Source organism: Camelus bactrianus, chromosome 14 (assembly GCF_048773025.1).
Source record: "Camelus bactrianus isolate YW-2024 breed Bactrian camel chromosome 14, ASM4877302v1, whole genome shotgun sequence".
Lineage (NCBI taxonomy): Eukaryota > Metazoa > Chordata > Mammalia > Artiodactyla > Camelidae > Camelus > Camelus bactrianus.
This window is the reverse complement of record NC_133552.1, coordinates 21,867,793-21,873,922: the sequence shown is the minus strand read 5'-3', so window position 1 is coordinate 21,873,922 and position 6,130 is coordinate 21,867,793. Positions and strand designations below refer to the sequence as shown.

Here is a 6,130-nt window from a genome sequence, read left to right as displayed (position 1 = left end):
GCATATGCTTTTTGAAGTCATCTCATTAAAAACAAATTGTGAAAGAACTAAACACAGGATGGACAAAAATATCCATGATCGTGAAGAGACACTTGAATCAACGGGACACACCATTAGGACGCATCTTTGAGAGTAAGGTATCTTCTTTGAGGGACTGAAAATCTAATGCCTACTTTTATAAAGATTAACTCAAAACACCTCAAAGCTGACTACGCCTCTCCCAACAGGAGCTACCACTCCAGAACCAGATACCTGTAATGACAGAGATCTTGACCTAAAACAAACCCCTCCCCAAACACTACAAGAGACAGACTGAATAGTATGAGGTTGTGTTGGCCAGATTCTCTAAGCAGAGAAAAACCAAACAAAACCACATCCTCATAGGTTCCCAGCAAACGATGCCCTGGCCTATATGAAATTTACCTATTCTTGTGCTGTTCCCTTGCAGAACGCCCAAACAGGGGAAGTTATCCTTAGTAGCACTACATTATTTTAGTATTAATAACCAAAATATTCTAATTTTTTCAATATTTTAATCTTTTTTGCATTAATAGCAGCAGTTTAGTAGGGTAATTAAGAGCAGGAGCTCTAAAGCCAGAATTCCTGGGCTAAGATCTTAACTCCAACACTTGAGCAAGCTACTTAAACTCTCTGTGCCTCAATTTCCTATCTCATTGGGTTTATTGTGGGGAATAAGTAAATCAGTAAGTGTAAACTATTTAAAAGACATAGAAACAGCTAAATAGTCAGTGATCAAAAATATCAGCTCTGTTTAGCACCACTCAGCATACTTCCATCTGTGAACATACAGTTGAGACCCCTTGTTTAGTTTTCTTCATTACTCATTCGGGCATATAGTATTACGACCTTGAGAGGAAGAGGTTCAAAGTCGCAGGTGTGAACTTACCCTCTTGCTTTGCATCACTGGAGGCAATGTTTTCCTGGAGCCCTCTCTACTGATACCATAACTGCTGTCATTCAGTTGTCTGTCTCCTTTTCTGCCATCTTTCACACTAAATTCATCTGGATTTGAATGTGTCCTGCAAGTGAAAAGGAAAGAATTACTCCATCATCCATAGAAATGTACAAATCGTCAAACACATGGCTTAGAGATAATGATGAATACTCTGCAATTACCCCAAACTTGCAGCAGATTTATCCTCTCCCCACAGGGATGGGGAGTGAAAAGGACCTGAGACTGAATCCTGTTTAAAACGAGGGCTGAGTGCAGCAATTAACATCTCACCCTTAGATATCAGAACTGACAAAGAAGGCACAGCATCCCTCACCCAGAGCCCTGCAGGAAGACAGCATCTAAACCCTTTGGGAAAGGGAATGGAGCTGGACCCATAAGGAAGTTACCAGGGACCAAAACAGCACAAACAGGAGAGGCCCATGTGAACAGCAGGCTTCCTTTTGCTTTCATCTGTGAAAGTTTCTTCTCAGGTAAAAAAAAAAAAAAAAAGACCCAGAAAATTAGCCACTTTAAGTCCCCAACCTGATCAGGCACAGAATTTTCGTAACGCTCCCAGCATGAAAATGTACTAATTAACGAGGATACGGAGAGCTGGCGGGTCTCTATCTGAGCCCACGAAACCCCTGGGCCTCCAGCAGCCGGTAGGTGACCTGGCCGTTGCAGCCCAGGCCTGGGTCCCTGGCGGCCACCGTGGCCAAGTAGGCCCCAGGTGGGTTGTTCTCACGGACTGACACCTCATAGACCTGCCGCGTGAAGAGCGGCGCGTTGTCGTTCTCGTCGCTCACGCACACCGTGTAGGGCCACACAGTGCGTAGTAGGGGCGAGCCTCGGTCCTCGGCCACCAGCGTCAGGTTGTACTGAGCGATGTACTCGCAGTCCAGGGACGCCGTGGTCAGCACCGGGTAGCTGCCGGCCTAGGCCGGCTGCAGCCAGAAGCGCTCGTGCCCCTAGAGGGCGCAGCGCACCTGCCCGTGGGAGACCGAGTCCCGGTCCGAAGTGAGGACGAGCGCCACCAGGCTCTCGCGCGCCGCCCGCTCTGGCACCAGTGAGATGGCTCTGGCCTCTGGCGTCCCGGGCCCGGTCGACATTCGGCCCCACCCAGACCACCCCCACTCTCTCCCCCATCCCCGTCCTCCGAGAGCAGCGGCGGCGAAGGGAGAGGCGGCAGGGGCGCCTGGGGCGGCCAGCGGGGTGATGGCGATGTCAGGCGCGTTGTCATTGACGTCGCGGATGCGCACGATGACCTTGCAAGTGGCTGCGCGGGACCCGGAGCCGCGGAACTGCGCCTGCACATCCAGTTCCTAAGTGTCCTGGCGCTCGTAGTCCACGGGCCCGGCCAGGGTGAGACGGCCCGAGCGCGGGTCGAGGCGGAAGAGGCGGCGAGCCTCGGGCGGGGTGCGGGCCCCGAAGGCGAACACCACGTCGCCGTTGGGGCCTTCGTCGGGGTCGGCTGCGTCCCAGGTCGAGTAGCAGAGAGCCCACCGGCGCGTCCTCTGCCAGCTCCACCTCGGCCACAGCGCCCTGCGGGAAGGCCGGACTGTGGTCGTTGGCGTCCAGCATGCGCACGCTGAGGGCAGCCGTGGCGGAGCGCGGCGGGCGGCCCCCGTCCTGGGCCACCAACTCCAGGCTGTAAGCGGCCTGGCTCTCGCGGTCCAGCTCCTGCAGCAGCACCAGGTCCGCGCATTGGGCGCGGTCCGCTCGCGTCTGCAGCTCCACGCGGAAGGGGCTGTGCGGCTCGGCCAGATGCACGCTCTGCAGCCCGTTGGCGCCCACGTCCTCGTCCACCGGCACCTCCAGCGGGATGCGCGTGCCCACGGCCGCACCCTCCGACACCTCCACGGGGATCTGGGCCCGCGGCGCGTGGTCGTTGATGGCCCTCACCTCCACCTCCAAGTGCACCGGCCCGAACTGCTCCTGCGGGAAGCTGACCACGTTGAAGGCCAGCACGCATTGCGGTGCCTGGCCGCACAGTGCTGTCAGTACAGACCCGCGTCTCCGACCATCAGCTGCCGGTCGTCCTGACCCACTTGGATCAGCGAGCTGTTGAACTTTATCCAGCAGAACTGTCCTGGCACCTCACGTTGGGAATTAAGCAGTATGTGGTTAGACAGAACACCGATGATGGTGCCGGGGGCTTCTTTCTCATAGGTGAGGAAATTAACAGTTTCAGTGCAAGACCCTGACACCAGCAGTAGCCACAGAAGCAGCAGGGACTCCAGTCCAGCCCTGCATAAAGTGTCAGAGGGGAATCTGAGCCTCCAGTGAGACATTTTTGTTCCTCAAAGGAAAAAAAATCCGAGTCTCTGTACCCAGACTTCCAGCCTTCTCAAGCCCTCCTGAGTGCAGTCAGGAGACACTCGCCCTCTTAAATACTTCTGATCACTAAACCCTCTCTGCTGTGTAATAGCTTTTCTCTGCCCCAGGCCCAAGCATGCTTTTCTCAACCCTGCAGGGAAGGTTGCATAGAGAAGAATGTGCAGAGACGTATTCATCTGGGCCAAGCTGCAGTGTCCTGGCCTTGGGGTCATGTTGTTCCCTTCAAAGAGCTCACAGAAGGGCCTGGAGAGCTTAAACAGCGGCCAAGGCAGTGCAGGGGGTCATTAAGATCCCTATAGAAGTTTACACTATAAAAATGTACCCCGCTTGCTTTGCTAGTGTGCTGGATTTTCACTTAGTATAAGAAGGGGTCTACTGCCTCTTTAGTCCTTTCTGAGCGCAGGGTCCTCGGACAGAGGCACAACTGCTCTTCTTTTCTGCCATTTGGAAACAAACGCCTTGCCACCCCCAGTTATCCATCTATATTGGGTCATCGTTTCCTGTAGTGAAAGATTCTGGGGAACAGCTTCTCCAGAGTCAGGCAATGTCCAATCAGAGAGGAACTGTTTTCCAAAGTAATCATTTCTGAATAGTTTTTCCGAAGCAAAGAAACCATTAACGATGAAATTCAGCCCCTTCATCTCCTTTTATGTCAGTAATTACTTATACATGAAGACTCAGTGTCAGCCAGGGAGGTTTGTCACCCACAAACCACTGTAAGGGATAGTTAAGGCGAAGAAAAAGATTTAGGGAAATATATTGCAGTCAGTCTTGTTAGAAAATGGCTATAGACCAATTATTTTTAAAAAGCCCTTGGCTGAAGTAAACCACGGGTGGCCTGATAGACTGAAGGCTAGAGAAACATTAAACCATCTGTCTCAAGCACAATAAATAGTCCTGTGTTAAGTTCTCTTTATATGCAAGGGGTTCTAAATGCTAAACAGTCCCCCATGTTAATGGTGACATTGTTCCTCACACCATGGAGTTGTCATCAGTGCAGAGCATTCTTTAACCAGTGCTCTTGAATAAAATCAGTGAGCAGGCAGAGTTATTAATATGCCCAGGCTATTCTTGGCTCCTCCATGATCTGTAATGTTATTGATTCCTGCAGAGACATGACAGTAAGTGACTGTTTTTCCTTCTTTCATTCTTAAGAGGAAGTTGCACTTATTTTAGTACCAGGATCTGTGAACCCAGCTCCGAAACGGAGCCACCTTTGATGAGATAATTAATTTCTAGGGGTTTTAATTTAGTAGAGGATTTGGCAATGACTCTAGTTATAAGGACCAGAAACCGACAGAGAGGTGCAGCAGGGAGCAAGGGTTGATTTGGTCAGGTACTCTGACATCCTAAAAAGAAAAAGAGCTTCATTTTGTTTACTTTAGATTTTTTAAATTTTGCTGGACGAGGCATTCCTCTGAGGAAGGAAACAAGTCTATTCAGTTTAGTGAGAAGAGATTCCTTGTAAGCCAGTGTCCTCACTGGTATAAAGACAGTTTGCTTTCTTTTTTAGAACTGGGTCCCCCAAGGAAGCATCTGGGTATTCAGCCCTTGGGTCTCAGGGAAAACAAGAGTATCTGATCCCTTTACCCAACTTAATTCCTAGATGCCCCTTAACTGCAGGCTGAAAGCTGATTGAGCCAAAGCCTTTTAAAAGGCACTTGCTTTCATGCACAATAGCCAGGAGAGGGACCCATTTAACCACAGTCCAACTCTTGGTCCTTCCTCCTCTCCCTCATCACACACAATCCCTACCAGGCTTGGCTTTTGCCAGTCTTCAGATTTATTGTTGCCATTCTCAATCAGAAAAACTGCTCAGCATCCTGAAAATGAAGACTGGTCCACCATTCTATCTACAGAACACCAAACGATCGAGATAAAATATTAAAAAGTGGTCAGGCCATCATACCCACTGCCTCCACGATGCTAAACATCTGGACACTTAATGTTTGGAAACATCCAGGGTATGATGCTTAAACGCTTGATTGCATTTCCCCCCACTTCTCCTCCAGCTGTCTGGCAGCAAGGAGACCATCTCTGATAAGGAACGTGCTCTTATTGTCAGTGATTCATGATTAGCATTCGCTTCGTTTCCTAGTAAACAAACCACCTTATTAAAACTCCGCTTTATGAATGAAGGACAGCTGGAGTTTCCAGAAAGAGACATTTTCTGAGGCAAAAATCAGTTCTGTGCCAGTAGAGTGACAAGCTAAATAATATAGAAACTGTACGATCTGTCCCCCTAGGGATGTGTCATCGGGAAGCCGTGTTTACAGCCCTGAGCTCCGGGTGCTCTCCCGTTCCATCCTGTCAGCTCTGTTAGATAGAAATCTGTCCCAATATTAAAAGCATTGTGGCAGAAATTTGCTTTATGTTGCTTGTTTTCCCATTTGCTAGCATATTGCCAAACTATAAGTCCATAAAATGTAGTTTTCATCTCTGTTGGAGTCAAACATGGAGCAAAAGAAGCAGTGGGGTGGGGGTAGGGGGAGGGGTGGCTAAGGCCACCGCAGGAAGACCGAAATGGAAACAAAGCAGCAGTTTGGTCCTCTTGCTCAGGGGGAGGGGGAAGGATTTGGGTGAACCCCCTACAGTGTTTACTTTTGTTCCTAAAACAAAAGCACCAGACATGCTGGTGTCCCATCCCCACCCCTGAATGCCAGGAAACTAGACCTGTAAAACAGGATTTGCATTCCAATCATTTCAATAAAAGACTTTCTCTTTTGCAGAACAAGTTAACACCCGTGTGTCACTTCACACACTAAAGCACGCTGTTCATAAACTAAGGTAACTTTCACCATAAATTGGGGAAAATGGTCCCCTAATTCAGAATAGTGC

General features: G+C 49.6%; 1 pseudogene; it reads right to left on the bottom strand.

The window, feature by feature from the left end:
- Positions 1–1,578: 1,578 nt before the first annotated feature.
- LOC123613764 (protocadherin-8-like) lies at positions 1,579–3,246 on the bottom strand (annotated as a pseudogene).
- Between the last annotated feature and the right edge of the window lie 2,884 nt (positions 3,247–6,130).